The 13,024-nt window shown below is 43.3% G+C and overlaps 1 long non-coding RNA gene across 4 annotated transcripts in view; it reads right to left on the bottom strand.

Moving 5' to 3' along the window:
- LOC112668474 (uncharacterized) overlaps positions 1–8,946 on the bottom strand; it is a 70,079-nt gene extending 61,133 nt beyond the window's left edge. For all 4 annotated transcript variants that reach the window (XR_004813058.2, XR_007409496.1, XR_007409495.1 and 1 more), the window contains exons 1-2: positions 8,864–8,946; positions 7,010–7,045 (exon numbers count right to left, since the gene is read on the bottom strand). This is a non-coding gene — a long non-coding RNA (uncharacterized LOC112668474). The remainder of the gene's footprint in view (positions 1–7,009; positions 7,046–8,863) is intronic.
- Between the last annotated feature and the right edge of the window lie 4,078 nt (positions 8,947–13,024).

The following is a 13,024-nucleotide window of genomic DNA, read 5'->3' as shown; positions in this document are numbered from 1 at the left end:
TGAGGTACAAGCCTGTGTGCTGTGGAGCAAGTTTGAGTCCTGTGGAAAGACAATCTGCGTTATGGGGGGAGTCTGAGCATTGTGAGCAATTTGTGGGTTTTGACAGGGATGATGTGATACAATTCTGTGTGTTGGAGAAGTCTGCGTTGTGGATTGTTTCTAGGGATTTGAAATTGAGCTCTTCAATGCTGTGGGGCCAACGTGTTCTGTGGTGAGCATGCGTACTGCAGAGCCTGTATATATATGATAGAGTGCATTCAGTTGATGAGTGTTTGCATGGTCTGTATCACGGGTATGTCTATGCACTGAAATGTGTGCCTAGGTGTTGTGTGACGAGGCTTCGTGTTATGCGGAGACTCGGTGTGGTAACTGCTTCTGGGCGTTGCGAGCTAAGTGCAGTCATTATAGGAATTATAAGCAAAGGGTGGTGAGAGTGTGAGCTATGGTGTGACTCTGGGCTTTATGGGGGTATACCCCATGTGCTGTGGGTTGATTCTAATTATTTTAGATTAAGTCTTACCATCATAGTCCAGTTCCTTGCGTAGAAACAACAACAATAATAGCAACAACAAGATCAACTAACATTGATAACACTAATTCTGTGCCAGGCACTGTTCTAAACACTGTATAGGCATTCACTCATTTATTTCTCTTAACAGCCCTACTAAGTAGGTACTACTAGTATTCCAATTCATATCTGAGAAAAATAAGGCACAGAGAGGTTAAGAAACCTTTCCAAAGTCACACAGTTAGTAAACAATACATGTGGGATTGAAACCCTAGTAGTCTGAATCCTAAGCGTAAAGCTTTTAACCACAATCTATACTGCCCCTTTGTCTCTGGGCCTTGCGGGGATATGTCTGGGTGTTGTGGCATGTCCAGGGTTACAAAATACTAGGGATTATAAAATTTATCTAAGTAATGTGGGGCTTATCTGTGAATCGTGGGATGGGTCTTGTTGAGAGGGCATTGTTTTACATCGTTAGGAAATGCTAATATTTGCACTGTGTGGCAAGGCTTTCTATTTGTGGGCCAACGGCGTAAGGGGTATGTCAAGCCTCTGCTTTAAAGGAAAGTTGTGTGGTGATGGGATTTTGTGATTGTCAAAGAATTTCGTGTGTTTGCATGAGGTAGAAGGTATGTTGAAAGGTGTGTTTACTTGTGCGTCTAGTCCCTGGATTATGGCGCGTATCCGTGCCTTGTGGAGTGGGTGTGGGTATTGTTGCTCAAAGTCTGCTTTCTAGGGGAAGTTTATACACTGTGAGGCAGTTCTGTGAGTCATGAGGGAACCATGTGTGCTGTGGGAAATGTGTGTATGTTGTAGGGGTCTCCAGGCATGCTGGGGCTAATTGCTACATGGGGACGAGGGGCTGTGCATTGTAGGATGCCTCCGTGTGTTGTAATACGTGTGTGTGCACACATGCATAGGCGTGTTGTCATGGAATGTGTCTGTGCATTTTGGGGCCTGTCAGGGCTCATGGGAAGTATCTTCGTGTTGTGGAACATGTTTGCGCAATAGAGGCCAGGAGGCATGCTGCAGGGGGATCGGTTTGTGCATTGTGGAGTGAGGATGTGTTACGCGATGGTGAGGCCTCCCTGTACATGCTGACATACCGCTAGGTGTCTTGGGATATGTAATCTGTATTACGGAGTGTTCTCTGTATTCCTGAGGCAAGCCTCAGTTTACAGGAAAGGCCTTAGTTGTGGGTCTAGTCTGTGTGCTATAATGCAATTCCATGCATCGTGCAGGGCATACGTGTACAGGCTGAGCTGTTTTGGAGGAAATCTGTGTACTGCAGAGCATGTCTAGGTGTCTTTGGATGAGTCTGTGTATTGCAATGAGTCTGCATCATGGAGAACCTCTGGATTGTTGAGTGAGTCTGTGTGTTACAGGATGAGTCTTGGGATCACGGTACAAGTGTTGTAAATTTAGGAGCATGTTTGTGATTAGAAGATACATCCACACATGATAAAACAAAAATCTGAGTGTGGGAGGGTGTGTTGGTGCGATACAGGGCATATCACTGAGTTGTAGGGTGCATGCGTGTTTGTGTGTTGTGGTGTGTTGTGGGTCTGTGCCTTGTGGGGTGAGTCTGGGTGTTGTGCATGTGAATGTTGTGGGATGAGGTTGTGTATGATGGAGCGAGCCTGTGCACTGTATAGCAAATTTCTTGACTGTGATACAGCTCTGTCTTTTGTGAGTGGCATCTGGTTTAGGGGTCTGTCTGTGCTCTGTAGAGCGTGTGGGGGTGTTGTGGGATAGCTGTGTGCTACAGAGCATCTGTACATGTTCTAGGGCTAGTCTGTGTATCATGTGGCGAACCTTTGTGTTGTCAGATGCTAGGTATTTGAGGTAGACCCTCTTCGCTTTAATAGTAATGGGGTGGGGGGAGTGATAGTAACATATAGGAACAACTGCAATAGTTCCCATGTGCCAGGCACTGTACTAAGCGCTTAACATACTGTAACTCATTCAATCCTCACAACCACCCTTATCTTTGTCTTACAGATGAGCAAACTGAAGAACAGAGAAATATACTTACCCAAGGTGATACAATTAGAAAGGGGTGGAGCCTGGATCCTAACCCAGGTAGCCTGGGTCCAGAGGCCTTGCTCTTAACCAGTACACAAACCGTGTCTCTGTTGCAGGCCAGAGTCGTAGCTCAGTAATGTGGTAAAGTTTGTCTGCACACTACAATGGAAGCATCTGCATTGCAGGGGTAATATGCGTGTTGTGTGCCTGTCTATGCACTGGGGAAAGTTTATGTGAATTGTTGGTTTTCCATTTTAGGGTTAAGTCTGCGTTACGATGCGATCCTGTGCACTGCACATAGAAGACATCTATGTGTTCACAGGTGTGCCCATGAATCGTAAATTTTGTTGAGTGTGATTAAGTGGCGGGGCAAGTCTATGCCCTAAAGGGCTTGTCTGCCCACTTAGGGTGAGTCTCAGTGCTCGGTCGTGTTCGTGTGTGTTGTGGGGTGAGTATGTGTATTAACGGAAGAACCTGTGCATTTGGGTGGAATTCTGTGCCTGGTTGAGCATAGCTGGTTTACGGGCAGCGGCATGAGCAGTGAGACTAGTCTGTGTGGCCTGAGGTAGATCCGGGACTTGTAGGGCAAATGGTTGCACATGTTGTGGGCATGTGTTCTCCCTGTGTAGCCACCCTAAGGAGTGTGGTTTTCGCGAAGTGAATCTGTGTGACAAACGTGTGTTGCGACGCAGTTACGTGCACCGTGGGGATGGGGTGCTGCGCTGTGGGACGTGTTTGTGTGTTTGCATCTGTGCTGTGAAGTAAGTGAGGGAAGTCTGGATCATGTCTGTGACTGTGCCCTGAGGAGCAGATCTGGACGCTTTAGGCGCTGCTGCAGCATGAGTGTGTCTGTTCTAGAGCGAGTCTGTCCGTTGTAGGGCCAATCTGCATGCTGTGGTGCAGTGCTGTGCACCGTGGGGGGGGGTCTATTTATTGCAGTGTGTCTAAGGAATTCGGGGCACGTTTCATCGATTCAGGGCCACAGTATGTGTGGTGACCGTATGCATGGTGGAGGTCTAGATGTTGCGGGGCAAACGAGCGTACCATGAGGCAAGTATTTGTACTGTGTGGCGACTGCATTGGTTATAAAGTGAACTGGTGCCCTGTAGGAAAAGGTTGTGTGCTGGGCTGCATTCCTGTGCTTCATGGGGGGATAAACGTCCTGTAAGATATACTACTGCGTCTCTGTGATGTGGGGTGAGCTTGTCTGAGTGCCGTGGAGAGAGTCTCTGTGCTCTGGGTTTTAATCTGTGTGCCATGAGGTAGGTCTTCAAGTTGTGGGGTGAGTCTGTGTTCTTAGGGGCATGTCCTTTTGCTGGGGGATGAGTCTGTGTCTTGGGGAGAGCCCGTGCATCCTAGGGCCAGTCTGCCTGAAGTGGGGAGGGCCTGTATCCTGTGAAGAAAGTTTGTGGGGTGATGTAGGCTGTAGGGAGTGTCTGTGTGCTATGGGGAGACCCTCTATGCCATGGGTTTAGTTTGTGTGTTGCAGGGTGAGTCTGCGTGACTTGGGTAGGGTCTGTAGACTATGGAGCAAGTGTGGGTCCTTTTGGAATGGTCTGTGTCCTGTGGTGCTTGTCTATGTGCCACGAAGCAAGTCTGTCTGTTGCGGGAGAGTATGTCTCTGTGTGGGTGGCCAAGCTTGGCCGTGGGCTGTATTCTGGGAGGGATTCTGTGTTCTGTGGAGAAGCCATGTGCTCCTGGGTGCCTCCATGTGTTGTGGGATAAGGCTGTGTGCCCTGAGTTGGGGGGGGGTGGGATCTGTGTGATCTAGGGAGTGTTTCTGGGATGTGAGGGGAGTCTGTGCCCTGGGGAGAATCCTGGCCATGGGTTTAGTCAGTGGGGCACTGGGAGAAATCTGTGTGCTGTGGGGAGTCTGCACGCCTTGGGCAGAGACCGTGTTCCGGGGTGAGAGTTTGTATCCTGCAGGGCATGTCTGTGTCCTATGGGGTCAGTCTGTATTCGCTAGAGAGACGTGCCAGGCAAAGGGCCTGCGTGATATGGGGACACTCTGTGATGTCAGGATTGTGTGTGTTTGTGTGTGTGTGTCATGGATAGAGTCTATGGAAGAGTGAGTCTGTCACGTGGGGCAGGTCTGCGTCCCTTAGGTGAGACTTTTTGCCTTGCGGAGAACATGTGTGCTTTTGGGTGAGTCAGTGATACGGGGCGAGGTGGGGGGGATGTGTCTGCTATGGGGGCAAGTCTTTCTGCTGCGGTGCCTGTCCATGTGCCATGGGAAGAGTCTGTGTGCTGCAAGGGCAAGTGCGTGCGTGCGCGTGTGTGTGTATTAATTGACCAGTGGACATTAGAGGGTAAGTTGGCACATTGCAGCGCAAGTCTGTTTTAGGGCAAATTCTCCTTTAATATCTACAAATAATAGCAACACTTACACAACGGTCCCCACGCAACAGGCACCGTTCTGAAGGTGCTATTATGCATCTGCATTTTACGTCTGAGAAAACTGAAGCGCCCTGTGCTATGGTCATGCAGCTAGCAAGAGGCAGAGGTCTGAAACCAGGCCGTCTGCTCCCCGCGCCCACACTATCGTGAGTCCCCCGAGGCCCTGGGGACATCAGTGGCCTCCAACACTGGGGATACTTCGTGGTCACTGCCGGGCACATTGAGAGCAGGTAATTTGGAAGAAAAGGGGAGTAGCTCAAAGCCTTCCATGTATTTAAAAAAAAAGAAAAATAACGAAACGCTCTATTTACAATAAGGATGGCAGTTTAGGGATCCCTGGGTGGCGCAGCGGTTTGGCGCCTGCCTTTGGCCCAGGGCGCGATCCTGGAGACCCGGGATCGAATCCCATGTCGGGCTCCCTGCATGGAGCCTGCTTCTCCCTCTGCCTGTGTGTGTCTCTGCCTCTCTCTCTCTCACTGTGTGCCTATCATAAATAAATTAAAAAAAAAAAAAAAAAAAAAAAGGATGGCAGTTTAGCCCAGAGAAACTGACATCACGACTGCAGAAGGGCTCCTCCAGTGACGTCGGCCCCCAAACAGCCCCCCCCTCGCCGCCGCAGCCGCATTCGGGCCCCTGCAGAGGAGCAAATGCGCATGCCCCGGCGAGCCGCTGTTGCCAGGGAAACCAGCCACCAGTCACAAACAAACCACCGCCTAACTGCGCAAGTCAAGAAATGACCCGGCCGTGGCTGTGAGCCAAAAGAGCCCCTTGCACTGAGGGCGGCCAGGGCATCCTCCCACCCAATGCCCCCTATTTTCCTTCCCGAATCGGTAAAGCCTAGAGGCTAGAGGCCAGAGTCCGAAGTCATTAGAGAAAAAAGGCTGCGGTGGGGGTGGGGATGGGGGTGGGGCTGTCAACAGTAGGTGGCAGGTGATCTTAATAATCAAATATGTCTGTGAGCAACGTTTAACTCTTCTCCCACTAAGGGTCTGTGTTTCATGCTGGAGCCTTCCATCTACAGTGAAAAGAGGTGAGCCACTGGGGTGTGTCTACCTACAAGAGATGGTGGCAGTGGTGGCATGGATTGGGACTCATCCTAACTCCTTTAAATCCCTAGATCAGACTACTGCCAGCAACAGGCTGGCAGATATCATTTATTTCTGCTCCTCATACATTCCTTACATTTCCTTCTTCTACCATTCTAGAAAATTCCAGGAACTGAGTCCAGACAGCTTTAATTCTCCGAGTACCTGAGGAGTAGAAAAAAAGGTGAAGGAGGAACCTTAGGAGTAACTCTACTAACCCTGGTGTGTGGGGGGGGGGGATTTCGAACATACAATTAGGATGCCAACTGTGTCCAAGAGGAATAGCATATCTGGAACAGTGGTTTTATATACTCGGATTCCTCGATTTTAATTTGTAAAAAGCATCTGATAAAAATATAATTTTGGAATATTTAAAATCTAAAAATCCTGTTTGAAAACCACTACCCTAAACCGCATGTGCCTAGAATTCTTGAAAGGCATGAGCACGAACATGATGTTTTAGCATGTTGAAGCTGCAAGAAGGTAGGAGTGCTATTGTGGAATGTGACCATCTTAGGTAGAAAGAACATGGCTTATCTGTGGACACTATACCCTAGCTAATGGGACAGCAGTTGTTGCCATTTCAAATCAGTGGAAGAGGTTGGATTATTCAATAAATGATGCTGAAACAATTGGTGACCTATTTGGAAAAAAAACAAAATTAGATCCTACTTCATATTCATACCATATACCAAAATGAATTCCAGATGAATCAGAGTTAATCATAAAAAAAATGAAGCAATGAAATAACTAGAAAAAATACAGGTCAATATACTCATCAAAGGAAAGAAATAAATCATAAAATCAAAAACTGATAGCTGAGGATATCTAAAAATGTAAAGCTGCATCATGTAAAAAAAAAAACCAGCATAAATGGTACAAAATCAATAGGCAAACAACAACTGGGAAATAATGTTTTTACCACATATGATAAATAAATTAGGTGATAATGTATAAGGTGGTGGTGGAGGAGAAATCTTAAACTGGTTCATACCATTTGATCCAGAAATTCCACGTCTATGAATTGATCCTAGGGGGGTAAAAAAAAAAAAAAAAACAGAAAAGCACACAGAGGTTTATATGGAAAGATATTCCTTAAACTATAACAGCAAAAATTGCACATATATGCATTCAATAACAGGACATTTAGTGAGACACCTATATGATCAGAAATTATGCAGCCAGAGAACGTTGCCTTCTTGCGGAATGTTTAAAAATATGAGGAACTGCTCCCAATATATTGCTTAATGATTATTAAAGCAAGTCGAAAACTGTATGTACATATGATTTTCATTTTCTATATATAAGGATCTACTTATATGCATTTATCTGTATGTTTTCAGGGGCGAGGGACCGAGAGTAATCCTTCCGTATTTTAAACAATGAATATGTGACTTTTTTACAAGAAAGGGGAAAGGTGGGATTTTTAATAAGCTATTTTAATAAGTGCTCTAAAAGCAGTGGGAGCACAGAAAAGAAAGTCTAGGCAGAAAGACAATAAAAAACCAAAGCCTAAATGTACCTATATGGCAATGGAGGATCCAGCAAAACAAAGTATGTACTACATGAAGATCACAGTATTATGTGCATTTGAACAGGTACAGAATTTCTTATACAAGATGGACTCCTGGAAAATTTTCTTCACTACACCAGAGAATGGTCACATGTCCCTGGATGCGCCAGTCATTCTCTCTGCCGCAGTGCTCTCAGTGCAATGCCCCCCTCCCTTTGCCTGCAACACACTCACCCCCCCCCCCCGTCCCCCCTGCAAAACATGCCACCCGCAGACATTTTTGGCTTGGAAAAATGGCCCATCTTGTGAGCTTTCTTTTAATCTCTTCCTTCTTATTTTTCCTCCTCCACTGCCTGCCTGTCATCTCACTCAAAAATTTACCTATCTCGTTGGCTCCTTCCTGTTGAAGTGACACACAACCTGAATTTCAAAGAAATAAAAAGGCCACCACTTCAGCTTTTTTTTTTTTCTTTTCCTCGCAGAAATGGATCTACAAATACGATTTCCAGGTGAAAGGGGGCACAAAAGCTTACACATTTTCAGGCACATTTCAGAAACCAACGTAAAAGCTCTTTTGATAGGAATCTCTGCTATCCTTCTCACATCCCTTCTCAAATAAAGAAGCACTGAGAATATTCTGTCCTTACTGTACAAATCGATGTCCATGAATACAAATAAATTATTTTCAAAATACAGGCAGTCACAATATTCATTATTTCTTTTCCATGATTTTTCATCGTAAAATCAAATTTTAATCTTTCCCATTCAACACATGTTCATCTCTCACATGAAGCAATTAAGCTGAACATGCAGGCTGCCTTCGTCATTTTCTCTCCTGTACAGACATCCAGTCACATGATTTTCTTAATTAAAAAAAAAATGAGGCATGGTATCCTTCCCATTGCAAAGTAACAGTTTTCTCATGCTCTCTCCATACAAGGACAGGAACTCAGATCTGAGAACATCTTCAATCATAACCCATCCTATCAAGTCTAATCCAAACATCGTAAGACTGAGATACTGTTCCGAGTACAATTTCTCATCCTGGTAACATCTTCGTCAAGTCACAGGTTGGGAAATATCTTACCAGAGTCACAAGGGGAAGATTTCTATATTTCCTTCCAGCAACTCATTTGCCATTTAAGAAACAAGCTTTAAACTCATAAAGTGACCGTGGATTATTTAGAATCTAATGAATCCATTTTCCCAATACTGCTGATTAGAATCAGGAATTCCTACACAGTTCTGTATTACTCTATTCCATCAAAACATGTCACTGGCTTTGAAAAGCGTATTTTGGGTATCTATTTTACAAAAGATTTCTCAGCTACTTACCAGCTGCAAGCGCTCTGCTTCTCCACCAGCTCTGAGGCTGTCGCACTGAAGGGGGGGCGGGAAAGCGGCAGCAGCCACTTGAAAATGAGCTGTGCTCTGAAGAAGGGATTAGCTCTGTGGAAAGAAATGAAATGCCTTGGGATTATCCTCCAATTCCTCCAAAAACACAGAATCATTTTAAGTATCACATGCTAAAAAGTACATGCTCATCACAGAACTGATTTTAGTAGCAAAACTTCTGATCTAAAACACAGTTAAATTGCCTTGATTTCCAGTGGAACCCCTATAATGTCATGGACTTTTGGCTCTCCCGTCTCCTGGCAACAGTCTCATTAATATTTTTTTTTCTGCAGTGGTCCTACTAGGCATCAGAGAACATTGACAAGGTCTAGTCTCTGGTGGCATTTTTTTGTTCAGTACGTGTTTTCCCCCACACAAGTAATAAGGAGAGTCAGACATTCAATAACATGTTCTCTAGAGGAAGATTCTGGATTGGAATGCATTCCATTCAAATGATTTGTTCTGCCCTCCCTTGGTGCAGTGTTCTCATTAGGCCCCTGACCTGAAGATGGGTCTCAGCAAAAGATGCCTAACTCCTTCTGCAATCCTCAAATTACACGCAGAAATTCAGGCCCAGACCCAGTGTTGTTATTATCTACTCTGCTCAGAAAAAAAATGCACAGAGTTCACCTGTGTCCTCAGCTCTAGCATCATGACCCCCACCTGTCAGCATGGCTACTGGAGGTATGTGTCTCTCAGAAATCTCTTTTAAAAACAGTGGATGAAATATAATCAGATAGAAACCCATTTATCTGTAAATATTAACATCAATAGGACAAAATATTGACTACATGTTAAGCAAATAAGAGCTGGTTATTACACAATATGTATAATGCAATCACTTATAACTTATGTAGATAGGAACAAATGTACGCAACAAAGTCTGGAAGGATATTACACCAAAATGGTAAGAGTGATTATGTCTTGCTTTTCTATGGATGGTAGAATTTGATGGGAGTTTAGATCATTATTCTCTTTGATGATCTATCTAATAACTTTTCTGCAATTAACACATATCCCTTAGGTTATTAAAAGAGAACCATGCACAACAATGTGAATGTACTTACTGCCACTAAACTGTACACTTAAAATAGTTGCAATGTTAAATTTTATTTTATGAATGCTTTACCACAATAAAAAAAGAGAGAACAATCCATTCACTCCACAAACATGTACTGAGTCTCACCACATTCAGTATACTGTGTGGTGGGCAGAGATTATAAAAATGAATAAAACACAGTCTGTTCCCTTTTAAAAGCTTATAATCTAATGGACAACTACCCCCAAAATTTCTATATGGGCTTTTATTATACATGACATATGGAATTGCTGCATTTAGAAATGGAGATATTTTAGTAACATACTTTTAAATTTTCATCAATTATGGGTGACATTTATAATTAGGGTTGTTACAGTGTTTGCCTAAAAGATACCAGACTCCCAGTGGGTAGAGGAAGCAAAGAAATACATATTACATATTTTAATATGTTATTAAGTATTTTAATATATAAATAAGTGTATATACCCATCTGTATATAGGCATAAAATTGTCATATTTTTTAAAGGATGGGAAGGGCAACTGTTCTAGATAAAAGAAGATTAAAGAGATATGACCAAAAAAAAGTATGATGACCAAATACACAGTGTGATCTTTGATTAGTTCCTGGACAGAAAATAAAACAGCTATAAAAGACATTTCAGGAACAACTGAGACATTTGAATGCAGACTAGATAATATTAGATCAACATAAAAGGTTTCTGGTATGATAATATAGGATGATGGATTTGTTCTCATGACATACATGTTAAGTACTGAGAGGTGAAGTGCCATAATGTCTATAAATTACTCTGAAATGCTTTAGAAAAAACCATAGTGAGAGATAAAGCAAATGTGGCAATATGTTAATAATTGGTAAATCTAGGTTAAGTATACACAGGTTTTTTACTATATTATTCTTTGGTCTAAAATCCAGAAAATAAAATCTTTTTAAAAATAATTATTGCACAATAATTATATTTACAGTTAAAATTCATGGGGCACCTGGGTGGCTCAGTCGGTTAGGCTCTGCATTCTGCTCAGGTCACGGTCCTAGGGCCCTAGGATCGAACCCCGCATCAGGCTCCCTGCTTGAGCAGGAGCCTGCCTCTCCCTCTGCCTGCCCCTCCCCTTGCTTGTGCTCTCTCTATCTGTCAAATAAGGAAATAAAATCTTTTTTAAAAAAGTTAAAATTCATATACATTTTGGAATTGATGACAGGTTTATAATCTCTCACTTAGAGAAAGCTTTCCCTACTGACCAATTGGATGATGTCGTTTTGTCATGCGCCATCTAGTGGTAAAATACTGATTTACCATGATTGAAGGATCGTAAAGAACACAAGTTGACAACTGATCCATTAAATATTCCTATAATTTTATTGTAACAAATAAAATAAAAGTATTATTGTTGTTTATAAATACTGTTAATTTTCACTATTTGTTTTTGGTTATAGGAGAATGTCTCTGTTCAGGTGTCCTAACAACCTGGCACATCTCCACATAGGGTCCCATAAACAAGGTTCAACTGTAAGCTGACCTAAGTTTTGGTGAAATGCCCTGGGATCCTCCCTGGAACATGGCAAGACGAACAGTCTTATAAAAACTGTTTCTCACTAGCTCCCTATTTTGTGAGGGGCTGCCAAAAGGCAGTTTTTCATCTACCCCCCCGCCCCACCCAGTTCTGGTGAGGCATGGGACTTTCCATCTTGCTTCCTCCATTAAGGTAAAACTTCAAGCTATACAATCCACTAGATGTAATATGGAAACAGCTCCTCCATGATAGAGTGATTCACTTCCCATGTCATCTGTCATCTTGCCCTTCTGTAGGATCAAGGATGTGGAGAGCTGACAACATGCTGACCTTCTGTTCTTGCTTTTGCTGCACTTGTACATAACAGACTGTGTCCATTTGGCTCACTGTCTCTTTACCAACTGAATACAGGGCAGAGTGGCAAGCCAGAGCTAGAAGTTCTTGTGGATTAGAGCCTTCATCACTGCTTGGTTAAAAAAAAAAAGTATCTACAGGGACACCTGGGTGGCTCAGTTGGTTAAGTGTCCGACTCTTGATTTTGGCTCAGGTCATATTCTCAGGGTTGTGAGAGCCCCGCATTGGGCTCTGTGCTGGACGTGGAGCCTGCTTAAGATTCTCTCTTTCCCCCTCCCTCTGTACCTCCCTCTCACACACACACTGCGCACTCTCTCTCTCTCTCTAAAAAAGATTTGTTTAAGTATCTACAAATGTGCATGGGGGTGGGGTAGGGGTTGTGGTGTGTGTACATAGAAAGAATGCACAAACGTCATACGTTCTATTGAAACGCTGAAAGCTTTCTTCCTGAAATTGGGAACATGATGAGTGATGTCCATTTTTAAAAATTCTTTTTTCAACATTGTGCCAGGGTGAGGGTGGGTTGCAGACAGTGCTCAGTGTAGTAAAATTACACAGAGAGGTAAAAGAAGAGTAAATATGAAGAGTTTAACATAGGCACCCAAGTAATCACTTAGTTATAAATAAAAGAGTAACAAATCATGAAAAAAAATATATGGCTTCATTGTGAGTCCAACATACTGCTTCAGGCCAAGTAAGTAGAATTTATCATCAGCAGGCACCCCTTTTCCCTCCCAGTCATTGCACCAAAGTAGCTCTTGATTTGACCTGCCTGCTTGGTTACCTAATGGAAATTTCCAGACCCACTCAAAAGCCCCCATGAAGGGGCTCATAATAAACATAAATACCAGAAATGACTGCAATGCATCAATATGTAAAAATCATAATTAACCTCCTCAAATCATTGGTAGTTACTAAGGTAACACCCCCTTATTCTTAAAAATTGGTAAGTAAAGGGAATTATTCAAGCACTTAACTCTCCTGTGTGGACTGCATTTCAGCATAATCAAGTAGCAAATAAGGGGGAAGCTCTTTTTTAAAGCAAATTTCCAGCTAATACATAAGAAGGAAAGAAAAAAATAGAAAAAAAATCATCATTTTGCAACCCTCAACAAAACAATGGATCTAGGCAATAATTTTCAGTAGCTGCCAAAACCATCTACTGAAGGATTGATAAG

The sequence above is a fragment of the Canis lupus genome, chromosome X (genome assembly GCF_003254725.2).
Source record: "Canis lupus dingo isolate Sandy chromosome X, ASM325472v2, whole genome shotgun sequence".
NCBI lineage: Eukaryota > Metazoa > Chordata > Mammalia > Carnivora > Canidae > Canis > Canis lupus.
Note: the sequence above shows the minus strand (reverse complement) of the source record. Positions and strands in the feature narration are given on the sequence as shown.